Source organism: Schistocerca piceifrons, unplaced genomic scaffold (genome assembly GCF_021461385.2).
Source record: "Schistocerca piceifrons isolate TAMUIC-IGC-003096 unplaced genomic scaffold, iqSchPice1.1 HiC_scaffold_936, whole genome shotgun sequence".
Classification (NCBI taxonomy): domain Eukaryota; kingdom Metazoa; phylum Arthropoda; class Insecta; order Orthoptera; family Acrididae; genus Schistocerca; species Schistocerca piceifrons.
In genome coordinates this window covers 6,411,285-6,416,284 of record NW_025729208.1, presented here as the reverse complement: position 1 = coordinate 6,416,284, position 5,000 = coordinate 6,411,285, and the positions used below count along the sequence as shown (strand labels likewise).

Below are 5,000 nucleotides of genomic sequence, written 5' to 3'. Positions count from 1 at the left end.
TCGACGCCACCCACAAAGCCTGCAGCCTCTGTCGACCATAGCACCCAATCTCCAGTGGCTCTGCCGCACGAAGCCGTGGACCGGCAATGACTCCACCCGCACCCGTTCGTGCACCACCCCAACCGCCAAACGCGCACCTCCAGCGGATGAACGGCGGACGTTTCCCGCACTCGTAAAGTGCAATCCACCCCTATAACGTGCGTTTCATGAAGAGTTATTGCCAATATGCGACATTCCCGCTGTCCCTATACATGAGCCGCGACCTGTACCACTTACGAGCGAGAGACGCGATCGCGTTGCTCACTGTACGGCGTCCGATACCGAGCCATCAGCATGTCGGTCCCCATGCGCGTTGCACTCGCACTCGCAGTCGCAAAAACGTGGGGCAAATATATTACGCGGAAGAGTTATAACAGACCGAGCCCCACTGCATGAGGGGAGTCTTTGTCACTAATGTACACAGATGGAACATTTTGGACTGGAACCAGATTACCCGTACACACGGCGCTGATTAGTAATCAATGCAGAGCCATCAAACTACAGAATATATATACAACTGTCCGTATACATGCTGAAAGAGTCTGCCCACAATGGGAACCACACGTCAGCCAGCCACTCTGATCACGCACCACTCTCTGCTTCTAACGGGCGCACATACAATATGTAAGCACCAGCATGGAACAACATCCAGTGCATCCTCTCCGCCACATTACACAATCCACACTATCACAACCAGACCAGGAGGTCCATGCGGAAAATACAATATCCCACCCTTTCGACATCCACCATTGCGCAGATCAGGCACCAACACCCACACATGTCCTATACAACGGTGCACCCAACATCACAATAGTACCTCCTGTCACAGCGCACAAACAATGACATGAGTCAAAGACACAGGTCTGACACAAGCATAGAATTGGAGCGCCGCCTCTAATAAGCCAAAGGTGCATCCTGACGTGACAAATCTGATCATGTCACAAGCATTCACTTACTATAATCACTATCAACGAACCTGCCGCCCCCGCCCCCCCCCTACACCTTTCCTTACAACAACGTGTAACCTAACCTAACCTAACCTATGTTGTACCTTAACCTAACCTATGTTGTACCTTAACCTAACCTATGTTGTACCTTAACCTAACCTATGTTGTACCTTAACCTAACCTATGTTGTACCTTAACCTAACCTATGTTGTACCTTAACCTAACCTATGTTGTGCCTTAACCTAACCTATGTTGTGCCTTAACCTAACCTATGTTGTGCCTTAACCTAACCTATGTTGTGCCTTAACCTAACCTATGTTGTGCCTTAACCTAACCTATGTTGTGCCTTAACCTAACCTATGTTGTGCCTTAACCTAACCTATGTTGTGCCTTAACCTAACCTATGTTGTGCCTTAACCTAACCTATGTTGTGCCTTAACCTAACCTATGTTGTGCCTTAACCTAACCTATGTTGTGCCTTAACCTAACCTATGTTGTGCCTTAACCTAACCCATGTTGTGCCTTAACCTAACCCATGTTGTGCCTTAACCTAACCCATGTTGTGCCTTAACCTAACCCATGTTGTGCCTTAACCTAACCCATGTTGTGCCTTAACCTAACCCATGTTGTGCCTTAACCTAACCCATGTTGTGCCTTAACCTAACCCATGTTGTGCCTTAACCTAACCCATGTTGTGCCTTAACCTAACCCATGTTGTGCCTTAACCTAACCCATGTTGTGCCTTAACCTAACCCATGTTGTGCCTTAACCTAACCCATGTTGTGCCTTAACCTAACCCATGTTGTGCCTTAACCTAACCCATGTTGTGCCTTAACCTAACCCATGTTGTGCCTTAACCTAACCCATGTTGTGCCTTAACCTAACCCATGTTGTGCCTTAACCTAACCCATGTTGTGCCTTAACCTAACCCATGTTGTGCCTTAACCTAACCCATGTTGTGCCTTAACCTAACCCATGTTGTGCCTTAACCTAACCCATGTTGTGCCTTAACCTAACCCATGTTGTGCCTTAACCTAACCCATGTTGTGCCTTAACCTAACCCATGTTGTGCCTTAACCTAACCCATGTCGTGCCTTAACCTAACCCATGTCGTGCCTTAACCTAACCCACGTTGTGCCTTAACCTAACCCACGTTGTGCCTTAACCTAACCCACGTTGTGCCCTAACGTAACCCACGTTGTCCCCTAACGTAACCCACGTTGTCGCCTAACGTAACCCACGTTGTCGCCTAAACCTGCTCTGTAATTGTTATACGACTCGTTCAATTAGTGTAGTGTTGCCCACCCGCAACCCTCGCAATATAGTTCGCTACTCGCACTCCCCGCTCCCCTGTGTATCGCTTCATGTTAAACACCTTGCAAGTCTTGCTCACTTTCCACATGCTCCTGCTGTACACTGTAATGTGGATGGCAGCAGGACGTACATGCCGCCCCTCCCCACGTCCCCACCTTGCCCCCTGCCTTCGCAAGCTGGTTGGTGAGAACTTTGCATGTTCAATGCCCTCCGCATGCGACGTACTCAGGCTACGTTGTGGTGCGGCCTGTGTCAACTGTCCGCTAATGTCGTACGCGTAAACCACAATCTGTACTGCACATTCGTCCTTATGTACTGAATGATACATCGTGGCACATGTGTGACCGTACAACGACTGCGCCCAAAAACGGCGGACCATACAGTGCAAATATTGTGCACGCAGCTACGTGTCGTCTCCCTATGAGAGCTGGATTGCAGTGTGGTACGCCATAGAGACGTGTGGGAGGAACGGACGCCGTGGATGGCGATCAGCATGAGCTGTCTGTTGATGTATTCGGACCTAGTCGTCTCTCCTCACACACCGTGATGGCATGGTGCACCGCGTTCCATATCTGCGACATGCTACAGAGGCCGGTTGACAGTCGTTCGAGCAATGGACATCGCATACGTACGGGGGCCACCTTCCACGTATTGTCTAGGCGTGCACATTTTGTTGCGTGTATGTGGGCAGACGTAGTGTGGCGTGACACCTGACACAGGCATGCAATAATCGTGGAAGTTGCAAATGGCGATGGACGCCTGCGTTTTCTGGTGAAGTTACGCAAATGAACAAATGGTAACCTGTTGTGGTGCGGTTGTTCTCGCTAGGGGTGAATCGGTGATGGCGACGATAGGTTGAGGTACTAACCGGTTGTTCCAGCGATACCCACCATGCCGACGAAACTGAACGGCATCTGGGTGTGAAGCGATACGCGGCGGTGGCTGGGTGGGACCGTCCCCGGCCGGTGAGGGGGCGCCTCCCGGCGTGCTGGCCGCGCGGTGCGTGGGCGCACGCGCTACAGCCGGCTGGTGGGGGCGGCCAGTGGCAGGCGCGCCGGCCGACGGACGCGGCAGGCGTCGCAGCTGCGCGCCGGCGCACCCTGCGCGCGGCGCCGTGCGGCCAAAGTAGGTCCTCGCGGGCCCGGTGCGAAGCGCGGTGGACATCTTCAGTGTGCTGGTCCGATTGAGGACTGTGTGCGTTGAGGATGCGCCGCCGCCCGGCGCTCGGCGCCGCGACGCCGTCTGCTGCTCGGTCGCCCCAGCGGTTCTCGCTGGTGGTTTGTATCGCAGCTGTGCGGATGTGTTGGCGCGTGCGCTGTGCTGGGAGAGTTCGCTTCGGCACCCAAGTGGGGCTTTTGTCCTTCTGTGGCGCTGGCGTTGGAGCTGCCGGTCACCGTAGGTGGCGCGTGTTGTCTCCCGCCGGCAATGCCACGACAGCACGCTCCCGGGCCTCTGTCGGCAGCGGCAAGCTCAGTTGGGAGCACGGGTGGTCGCACCGAAAGCGTCTACTCGCCTAACTCCGGGCGATTGCGCCTCTCTCGAACCCGACCAAGTACTTGGGACGGCGCTGCGCGCCGCCGGGACCTGAGAGGGTTTCGAGGTGTATTGTGCAGGGGAGCTCAGCCTCCTCCTGTTTGCAGAATGATTGAGCGGACGCTTGCGTGTTCGCGCGGGCCCCCGGGACACACTCCCGGGCGGCCGGCTGCTCAGCTCTAGTTGACGCAGCTCCCTGGTTGATCCTGCCAGTAGTCATATGCTTGTCTCAAAGATTAAGCCATGCATGTCTCAGTACAAGCCGCATTAAGGTGAAACCGCGAATGGCTCATTAAATCAGTTATGGTTCCTTAGATCGTACCCACGTTACTTGGATAACTGTGGTAATTCTAGAGCTAATACATGCAAACAGAGTCCCGACCAGAGATGGAAGGGACGCTTTTATTAGATCAAAACCAATCGGTCGGCTCGTCCGGTCCGTTTGCCTTGGTGACTCTGAATAACTTTGGGCTGATCGCACGGTCCTCGTACCGGCGACGCATCTTTCAAATGTCTGCCTTATCAACTGTCGATGGTAGGTTCTGCGCCTACCATGGTTGTAACGGGTAACGGGGAATCAGGGTTCGATTCCGGAGAGGGAGCCTGAGAAACGGCTACCACATCCAAGGAAGGCAGCAGGCGCGCAAATTACCCACTCCCGGCACGGGGAGGTAGTGACGAAAAATAACGATACGGGACTCATCCGAGGCCCCGTAATCGGAATGAGTACACTTTAAATCCTTTAACGAGTATCTATTGGAGGGCAAGTCTGGTGCCAGCAGCCGCGGTAATTCCAGCTCCAATAGCGTATATTAAAGTTGTTGCGGTTAAAAAGCTCGTAGTTGGATTTGTGTCCCACGCTGTTGGTTCACCGCCCGTCGGTGTTTAACTGGCATGTATCGTGGGACGTCCTGCCGGTGGGGCGAGCCGAAGGCGTGCGACCGCCCCGTGCGTGCTCGTGCGTCCCGAGGCGGACCCCGTTGAAATCCTACCAGGGTGCTCTTTATTGAGTGTCTCGGTGGGCCGGCACGTTTACTTTGAACAAATTAGAGTGCTTAAAGCAGGCAAGCCCGCCTGAATACTGTGTGCATGGAATAATGGAATAGGACCTCGGTTCTATTTTGTTGGTTTTCGGAACCCGAGGTAATGATTAATAGGGACAGGCGG

At 53.4% G+C, this 5,000-nt stretch overlaps 1 non-coding gene across 1 annotated transcript in view; it reads left to right on the top strand.

The window, feature by feature from the left end:
• Positions 1-4,026: 4,026 nt before the first annotated feature.
• Positions 4,027-5,000, top strand: part of LOC124772241 — a 1,909-nt gene continuing 935 nt past the window's right edge. The window contains exon 1 of the ribosomal RNA XR_007013903.1: positions 4,027-5,000. This exon is cut by the window's right edge and continues 935 nt beyond it. This is a non-coding gene — a ribosomal RNA (small subunit ribosomal RNA).